We start from the raw sequence: 10,136 nt of genomic DNA, 5'->3' as shown, positions 1-10,136 counted from the left end.
GTCTCTCTAATAAGTAAACAACATCTTTTAAAATTTCCTTCTCTTTTCCTCAAATCTGCTGGGAGGAAACCACCTTGATTGGATTCCGAAGCACCTGACTGCATATAAATGTTTGTGTAAGTTAAGTTTGAAGAGGAGCAGGAATTCTGGAGTCCTTGTGCCTTGGAGGACAGCCGGTCAGCAAAAGGCTGAGGCCTGGGCCAGAGAAAGGGGAGAAGAGGGATCGGGTGGGGGAAGCCATGCCTTTCCCAGCAGGAGGCTCTCTGGAGGAAGGGGTTGCTCACTGTTTTGTGGACCCCAGCCAGAGAGGGAGGTCAGAGTGAGGGAAGCTCAGAGGACCCAGAGGACCGAGAAAGACACAGCAGGACTTGGGCCTTAGCAGTGGCCGTAAGATCTTGCTGGCTTCGTTCTCTTCAGCTCCAGCCGTTTGCAAGTCTGGATTCCAGGAGGCAAGAGACTTCAGACAACCCATTCTTTGGAAGCCCGTGATGGGCTTTCAATGTATATCAGTTGACTGAATGATTGAATAAATAAAGCAAAATGGCTTCACGAGGGTTCGGCCGTATTAATAAAAAACAGAGAGATGCCAGGCGCCGTAAGTCGTTCGAAGCTCGTTTGGCGGGGTCCTGTGTCACTTCCACGAGTGGTTGTGCTGTGTTTGTCCAGAGCCTCACACGTGACTACCTCCTTCAGTCCCTGGAGTGACCTCAGGCCATAGGCATCAGGAGCCAGGATGCTCCTGGTATGGATGGTGGATGGTGACATGAGGCTGGGGGGCTGGGACACTTGCCTGGTGTGACGACGGTGCGCAGGTGATCAGACTCAAACCTGCTTCCTGAGGCTGCAGAGCTCACGCTCGGCTCTTCCTACAGGGTCACGGTGGCCAGCTCGCCCTTCTCCTCGGGCTGACCAGGTTGCAGACTATGTGGGCAGGGTCACAGCTTCCCTTTCACCATCTCTTCCCCTCCTCCCAGGTGAAGTGGCATTGACTCTGCAGCTTCTTGCAACTCCGAGTGTGGTCCTGGGAGCCGCAGCCTCCACATCACCCGTGAGCCAGTTAGAAAGGCAGAAACTCAGGCTCCAGCCTGCCCAAACTGATGAATCAGAATCTGCATTTTGACAAGATTCATGTGCACATCTGGATCCCGGGAAGTTCAGCTTTTGATCTGCCTGCTGGCTGCAGGTAAGGGAAAACCCTGGCTAACCTGATTTGTAGGAAGCCACTTCCCTAGGGATGCTGGGGCAGGGATGCCTGTCTCCTTCCAGAAAGGCAGCTTCTCTGGTTCTCTGTTCCATTTGCCAGGACTTCTCCTTTCCAAACCCTCCCTCCTCTTTCCACTGGAAAGCCAGTCCTCCTGTCCTCCCCTACGTCCCTGTGTTAACTTTTTTTTTTTTTAAGTAAACTTTTAATTTCAGAATAACTTGAAATTTACAAAACAGTTGCAAAGGTAGCACAGAGAGTTCCCATAGACTCCTCCACCGATGCTCCCTCTTGTTACTCTCTCCCAGTGCGTGTGTCCAAACTCAGGAAGCACACTGGTGTATTGCTACCCACCAAACTCCACTCAATTTCACTTGAGTTTCCACGAACCAGGATTCTCTCCCGGGTCCCACACTGCATTTAGTCACCACATCTCAGTGTTGCCTGTGCTGTGACAGTTGCTCAGACTTGGCTGTGTTTTGTTTGTTCATTTTATGCCCTTACCCCTTTGGAGGAATACTGGGCCAGGTATTTTGTAGAAGGTCTCTCCATTTGGCTTGTCTGGTGGTTTTCTCACGGTTAGGCTGGGGGTGTGGGTTTGGGGAAGAAGACCGCAGAGGCAAAGTGCCCTTCTCATCACATCACACAGAGGGACATGTCACCAAGAGGACTCCTCACTGATCATGTCATGCTTGATCACGGGGCTAAGGGCCTGCCCCACCTAACTTTCCCTTTCTTCTTTCCCTGAGTCTCTATAGCTCCCCCTCCTGGTGATTCGCCACTATTTCAGTAATTAATAATAGGTTTGGGCACAACATCTCCCGGAGCCACTCTGGGCGGGCGGGGGGCAGGGGGGGGGTGCTGCTTCATTCTTATCTCATTTAGGTTGCTGCTCGATGCTTTCGCTACTGGAGAGGTGTCTTGTTGAGACATACCTTCTGGGGCGCCTGGGAGGTTCAGTCGTTAAGCATCTGCCTTTGACTCAGATCACGATCCCAGGATCTTGGGATCGAGCCCCGTGTCAGACTCCCTACTCAGCGGGGCACCTGCTTCTCCCTCTCCCACTCCCCCTGCGTGTGTTCCCTCTCTCACTGTCTCTCTCTGTCTGTCAAATAAATAAAATCTTAAAAAAACAAAACAAAAACAAAAACACAACACATCCTCTGCCAACAAGTGCCCTGACTAAATGCAGTTGGTGATATTTTCCATGTAGAAGAGTAAGACCAAATAGAAACATTTTGCTGTCCTCCCTGCTGTGAGCTTGTAGTCCACCTGTGCTCTGCCAGCAGCCTCCATCCCCACCTGAGGGAGACATTGCCGAGTGATCAAGTGATCATGGAAGAAAGAGAAGTTAAAGTCATACAACAGGGGCTCCTCTGGGAGACTGGGAATGCAGGAAAGGAGACTCTGCCTTCTGGGTGGAACGGATGTCGTCAGAGTCCTAAGTACAGGGTGGGAAGAGGTGCCCAAGACTCACCCTGACCTGCCTCAGGCCCTGAAACCCTACTCTCTGCCTCCCCTAGTGTCAAGAATCATCTTCAACTTCCAGAATTTTCCATTTCAGAGCTAAGTCTGTATGGTTGGTTCCCGGTTTATTCAGAGATACTGAAATATTGGCATTTGTCCTTACTGAAAGGGCAAATTATGATGGACATGCCAGGCTGGAGTCTGCCCATAGAATATTCTGTATGTTTCTTTGCCACCCTGCACAGGATGCATGATGGTTCCCGGTAATATAGCACCAGTTCTCCCTCAGGAGTGGTAGAGGGCGGTGGGGAGAAGGAAGGGGCAGTCGGCTGCCACCACCACAAAATCTGGTTGTTCACAGGAGAACCACCGTGGAAGAATGTTCTGTGCTCTCATTTGGGAAGAACCTGCCCGTTGATCCAGCTGGACACACCCTGGAGCCACACACCTTCCAAAAAGGAGAGGTGAGGAGCAAACAGATGTCCCAAGGCTATCGGCAGTGGTTTTCATCAGTTCTATTTAATGGCGGTGGCTGGAAACCCACCCAAAGCAGCCTCTGACCCTTCCCCAGAGGTGGGCGGCAGAAGCCGGAGTATGATCAGGCCTGGCTGGCTGGAACAGGGGTGAGCACTGACCCAGACTGGGCCCTGAGCTATTCTGATTTGGAAAGGGCTAGAGAGTGAGTAGAACATGTCTGTGGCCACACAGCAACCACGTTCAGCCTCATGTGTAGAGAACTGAAGGAAGCTGGTCTTAAGTAAGATGCTTGAGACCGTGGGGCCCAGAGAGAAAAGGGCTGCCTGGCTTCTCGGCCTTCCTGGGGCCTGGGTGTGTCACTTGTCCCAGCGTTCCAGCGGACACCTGTCCTTATAATAACTACCCTTTTTGTCTCAGCCTGAGTGGGTTTCTGTCACTTATACCCCCAAAAAGCCTAAGATGGGGGGTATGGGAGGGATTCAGGGAATATCACAGAAAGCAAGGGTAGGAAAACACTGGGGCTTAGGAACTAGAAAAATCACGTCTCTCTTTCTCTCTCAGTCTTCCCATCTGGTGCTTTTCTTGCCCCCATTTATCTGAACAGACCAGTTTTCTTTTTTGTTTCCATGAATAAATTCCCAACCAGGGCGCCTGCGTGGCTCAGTCAGTTAAGGTTAAGGGTCTGCCTTTGGCTCATATCATGATCCCAGGGTCCTGGGACCAGGTACCACATCGGGCTCCTTGCTCAGCAGGGACCTGCTTCTCTCTCTGCCTGCCACTCCCCCTGCTTGTGCTCTCTCTCCTTCTGACAAATAAATAAAATCTTTAAAAAAAAAAAAAAAAAAGTAGCCCCAAAGGAAAAGCAGGATGGATTAGCTCACATCACTGATTTGATCAGAATGAAAAGGGCTTCAGGAACAACTGGATCCAGAAACAGCAACAATGTCACTGGAGATCTACTCCTATTTGTGTTTGCCTCATTCCCCCATACTGGGCCTTTATGTGGGCTATAGGGAAGGCTGACAATGCTAGGCTTGTATCACCTCAACTGGTGACCCCAGAGTAAAGAAGGGGCTCTGTCTCCTGTTACCTGTACATAAGTTAAGGACCCAGTCTGAGTCAAGTTCCCCTTCCTTGGGCTGGTTACGGTAGCCAGGAGGGCAAGGATAGTGTGATGGCAGCCCCATTGTCCACATGGAAGGGAAGGGGGTTCCTTAAAGAATAGGGCTGGTTGGGAGGGTCCACTGTGCATGGTCTGCAGTATGATCCCTTTCAGGGGCTAAGAGGGGGGCAGATGGAATAGCAAAGCTGAGTGAGAAAGATGGAAACAGTGGCTCCAGATCCTTCTCTTCTGTCTTCCAGATCAGCTCCCCCTCAGAGCTCTGTCTCTGCAGATCTGAATCCTTCTGCCAACAGCTCTTTTGCTTCTTTGTGTTCTTGTGCTCCCTCCAACTTCAGTCTCCTGCTGTGACTCATTCTGCCGGGTGCAGCCCACAGCTCCGGGGCCCTCCCTTACCTCTGGAGGAAGATTCTAAGCGAGAGCCTGTAAGTCTCCCTGTGGGTTGCTATTGCCCACTGGGGCCAGAGGAGGTCAGTTTAGGGAGTACATGGTCTGTGCCTGGTACAGCATCACTGGCCCAGTGATCCTGGCCTGAAGGATCCCAAGCCGAGATGATTTCTGTCCCAGGGAGAATCTTCAGAGTAGCCCTTCCAGCAGCAGTTATAAGTTCCTCTCTGTGTTGACTTCTGTCATCCCCAAGTCTTAAGTAAAGTTCTGTCAAATGCTAACAATAACAGAAAGACATTAGAGGTCAGGGGCCTGCAGGCAAACTCTGCCTTCAAAACCGAGACACGGGGAGACATCCGGATTACTTCACAACTCCAGTTGTCTCTCAAACAAGTCTGTTCAGACATCTTCAAATATGCATTTTAGCACTTCTCTCCGCCAGAGTGTTGACACTCGGGCTGGCTTCCCCAGGGCTGAGTGATGCCTCGGCGGGTCTGTGTAGCACTTTCCTGGTGCTCGGAGGCGCAGGCATCGCCAAGAGGCAGGAGAATGAGCCAGAAGAGCATTCCTGCTTCTCAATCAGTACCTTTTCTGTTTGCAAATCCCTCAGCACAAACCACTTAACACACATGGACAAATCTGTCCAGACTTTCCAAAGATACAATGCTTGGGGGTGAGGGATAAAGGACAGTCCTCCCCACACCTTGGCTGTGACTTCCTATTCCCCTCCCTCTCAGCTCTGTCTGGGAAGATTCTGGGAGTGGACAAGAAAGCAGAAGCTCGGTGACCTCAGGGAAGCCAGAGGATGGGTCTCATGGACAGCCCGGGGCTGTGGCGGCCTGTGGGATCCACTGTCCTACAAAGGTGTGGAACAGCATCACTCAGAATCTAATTTAGTCCCAGGATGTGTTAATTCAGTAATTTCCTTTTAGCAGCCTTCTTATTTTGAAAATATTAAACCTACAGAAAAGTTAAAAGAATAGTATAATAAACTCCCAAATGCCCTTTACCAAGATTCACGAATATTTTACTACATGGGCTATATATATATATTTTTAAAGATTTTATTTATTTATTTATTTGACAGACAGAGATCACAAGTAGGCAGAGAGGTAGACAGAGAGAGAGAGGAGGAAGCAGGGTCCCCGAGGAGCAGAGAGCCCGATGCGGGGCTCGATCCCAGCACCCTGGCATCACGACCTGAGCTGAAGGCAGAGGCTTTAACCCACTGAGCCACCCAGGCATCCCTACATGGGCTATATTATGTCTCTCTTAGACACACACAGACACACACATGTAAATCATTTTGGTACCGAACTATTTGAAGATAAGTTTCAGACACTCTAACACTACATCCCTAAATACTCAAGTACATATCTCTTAAGAAGAAGGACATTTCCTTACCTGTCCTTAGGACAACTCCCAAGTTAAGGACCTGTCACTGATACACTATAATCTTTTTGGGGTTTTTTTTGGTTTTTAAAAGATTTTATTTTTATTTATTTATTAGAGAGAGAGAGAGAGCGAGCATGAGTTGGGGGGAGGGGCAGAGGGAGAGGGAGATGCAGACTCCCCACTGAGCAGGGAGCCTGACCTGGGACTCGATCTCAGGACCCTGGGATCATGACCCTAGCCAAACGCAGACACCCAGCCGACTAAGCGACCCAGGCGCCTGAAGTATTTGATTCTTGAAGCTAGAAGATATCTACATTGGTTTGAGGAGAGCTGTTATCTTCAGAAGTCTTTCTGTAAATCACTCTTCTCGAGAAGTTCTCCTTTTCGGGATTTATCCAGGTTTTCAAGAAACTGTTCAAAAACTTTATATAAGGAGATAGACTGGTCTTCTTATAATCTCTGGTTCTACATTTGATATCAGATTCAGCTTCATTTCCTTCTTTTCCCTCCTCATTAATGGAAATGGCATCCAATTCACGGCAGAGAGAGCTTATGGTTGGAACAGTAAATGGATCAAACTGTTCCACTTTCTGTAAATCAATAGGCACAGAAATATGACCTGTTTTAAGATGAAACACCAAAGGGGCTCTTCAGTAAATGATTGATTCCTTTGCTAATATTGATGTCCAGCCGTGGGAAACAGTACTGGAGCATGACCTCCCATTCCAGCCAGGGTCCACAGTTGTCATTTTTGGTACTATCCTGCAAGCTGATGGCTTTCGTCAAATATTCCCAACGCTGAAGTGAATTGTGATACTTCGGGAAGTTTTGCTGAAGTGGTTCATGAATTGTTTCAGGAACAAGGGCTAAAATCTTATCCCAGCTTTTTTTATTTTCAAGAATATCTTGATCAACTAAGGCATATTCTTGAAAGTATTTTTTTATTATGTTTATAGATTTGCTGACAAAAGGGTGAATTTTTTCACTTAGATGGACTTTCTTTTTAACATCTTGACCACCCTTTACAAGACTCAAATACTCAACTATCCCAGAACGTACTGCAGAGGACAGTTTTCTAACCGATTCATCACAGACCCAACAGTGAACACCTCTCCTTCCAGAATATACCCAGACACGATGCTTAAATCCAAAGTCCTCCTTCAGTGCTCGGTCGATTATGCGTGGCCATCGTCATGAGGGTCCAGCACTGAGAACATATGTCTGCAGAACTACAACATCTCCTCACATCGTCATCGTCTGTCATATCAATGTCAAACACCAGTTCTTTTTCTTGAGCCTGGAAAGCTCACAGCTTCACTGTATTGTGCTGATTGGGTCTGTGGGAATATACCGCGCCTATATCAATCTTGTATGGATTCATTTTCTGCATCTCCTTTTCCAGCTCACTCTGGTTGTTGAAGGACTGGTAGTGAATGTAAATATCATCTTTCAATGTGAATGAAAATTCACAGTGTTGAAAGTAATTCTTTATTACTCCGCCATAGTTGAGCCAACGGTAGTACTGGGCGTAGGGAAAAAGCCTCCGGTAATAAAGCTTAAGCAGTTTGGGCAGCTTGGCAGGGTCAAACGTCTCCATGGAAGGCTCGACTCACTGTCGTAGTACCGCAAAAATTGGTGGGGGCTGTCACTGATACACTATAATCTAATATACGGTCCTTATTCTAACTTTGCCCTTTCTCCCGTACTGTCTTCTGTAGCAGTACCCCCCCTCCCAGGTTCAGTACTGATCCAGAATTATCTGTTGTGGTTTTTCTCTTTTTTTGTTTTTTGTTTTTTAAAGATTTTATTTATTTATTTGAGAGAGAGAGAGAACACAGGCACGGTGTGTGCAGAGGGAGAGGGAGAAGCAGGCTCTTGGTGGAGCAGGGACTCCATCCCAGGATCTTAGGTTCATGACCCAAGCCGGAGGCAGACGCTTAACTGACTGAGCCACCCAGGTGCCCCTCTGTTGTGGTTTTTCATCTGGAAATGTTATTCTCAGTTTCTTTTGCCTTTCATAATATTGACTTTTTGGACGAGTTGGAATGTCTGACAGGTTTCCTAGGATCCGATTCCCTTTCTGCCATTGGGAAGCAGAGGCCACAAGAATGATGCTGAGTCCTCCTCAGCCTGTCAGGGGTTAAGCACGGCTGTGGAGTCGGACTGCTGGTGTTGGGACATTGGTCCGGCAGGCTACCAACCTGTGTAACCTTGGGTAAATCCCTGAAGCTCTCTGGGTGGGTTTTGCTTTTGTCACCTGGGAAATGGACAGGATAATACCCGCCCCATGAGACTGTTGTGAGGATGAGACAGGCTAATGCACGGAAAGTGCTTATTGTTCAACGGAGGGACGCTGTAGGCCACACTGTAGGCCACGGTGAGCCCCAGAGCTTCACTTACAGGCCCCCAGCCCCAGGGTCGAGTCTACCTGAAGCCAGAACCAGTGACTGCTTACTTGAGAGGCTGGTGGGTGAGAGGAACAGGAAGGATCTCCCCACCCTGTGGGGCTGGGAGGGCCAGGATGACTCACTCACTTGTTTACACTGTTATCTCTCACCTGCTTTCAGAAAGACTTTGAAGTGGCTCATAATTAAGGCCTCAGGTGCCTCAGCCTGCTGGGACGGGAAAGACCAAGTTCTGGCTGGAGCAGGCCTGGGCGAGGCTGGCACAGCTAGGCGGGTCCTGGGAGGAGGGCCTGACTTCCACTGCACTCCGGGGGTGGGGAGTGGGTTGGGGGCAGGGGATGGCAGGGGTGAGAGGCGGGGGGAAGGAAGCTGGGTGAGCCCTGACTGACCACCAGGTGCAGAAGGACAGAGGTGACTGGAGGCTTGAAGTGTCCAGATGGAACAAAGGAATGGGGAGGAGGAGCCCTGAAAAGGGCTCCACAAAGACTCTGCAGTCTGGCTGGGCCCACTTTTGATATTTGCTGAGTTGCCGTCTTTGGGCTTAGACCATCCTGTAGGATATTCATGTTGGCCAGCCCTGGGCCCTCCTGCTGCCCCAAGGCTAATGCCCTTGGGGCCCACTGAGAAGCACCAGCTTTTCCTCTGGGTGGGGGGGGGCTCTCCCCTGGGTTCCAGGGGCCTCTGGCCTCGGGCTGAAACGTTTATTAAAGGAAATCCTGTCTTCCTCCTACCCCCTCACCATTCCCCCCCAGCCTCCCTCCCTCAGCCCTTCTCCAGCAAGAGCTGGGCCCTACCCACCCCCATCTTAATGCTGTCAGGAAGTCCCTGCCCCCATCCTCCATTCTCTGCCACTCAGGGCCTGAGATTTGTCTGCCCCTCCCCCACACCATTTCCTGCCTCTCACCTTGAACGTCCTGACTTGCCCCGCCTCAGCTCTGCTCAGGTTTCCTGAGAAGGCACGGGGATGGCTTCCCGCGCTACACCAAGTTTTGGCAAGTCCTGCCCAACTGACAGACTTTCTGTCACACTTCCCTACAGCTACTTAAACCATACTTTACCTTGTAATGGAATAGCTTCCATTTCCGGAAGTGGAGGGGGCTCACCCAGGCGGGATTAAACATGATGACAGTTCCCAAAGTAGGAGCTGGAATTCAGGCTAAAAAGATGGCAAGATTTGGGGGAGAGAGAATCAGAGTTATAGAACCAGCAGCTGCTGGGTTGTGGTGCTTCCCGAGGGGCAGAGGTGGTCATTGGGCTCAGAGGATCTCCGCCTCCACCCCTGCCCTGCAGAAGGAAACCCTACCCCTGAGATCAAACTTGGGGAAGAAGGAAAACAAAGTGAGAGGGAGCTCAGAGAGGAGAGGAGAGAGTATAAGAGCTAGAGCTGCACCGGTCTAATACCTTGAAGACCAGAGGACAGGCTGGTAGCTAGATTTATTGTGGGGATCATTCTTCATTATTGTATACCTGAAATAGGTACGATATTGTGGGTCAACCACACATTGATAATAAAAACTTTTAAAAAGACTGCTATACAGTGTGCAGGATTTTCTATTACATAGATTTTCAACACATTTGGGTAAATACCAAGGACCACACTTGCTGGATCATATGGTAAGAGCATGTTAGTTTTGGAAGAAACTGCCAAATTGTCTTCTGAAGTGGCTGTACCATTTTGCATTCT

At 49.5% G+C, this 10,136-nt stretch overlaps 1 pseudogene; it reads right to left on the bottom strand.

Annotated features, from left to right (window-relative positions):
- Nucleotides 1-6,215: 6,215 nt before the first annotated feature.
- Nucleotides 6,216-7,789, bottom strand: LOC116573323 (annotated as a pseudogene).
- Nucleotides 7,790-10,136: the final 2,347 nt, after the last annotated feature.

Source organism: Mustela erminea, chromosome 14, assembly GCF_009829155.1.
Source record: "Mustela erminea isolate mMusErm1 chromosome 14, mMusErm1.Pri, whole genome shotgun sequence".
Taxonomy (NCBI): domain Eukaryota; kingdom Metazoa; phylum Chordata; class Mammalia; order Carnivora; family Mustelidae; genus Mustela; species Mustela erminea.
This window is presented reverse-complemented; position numbering and strand designations above follow the sequence as displayed.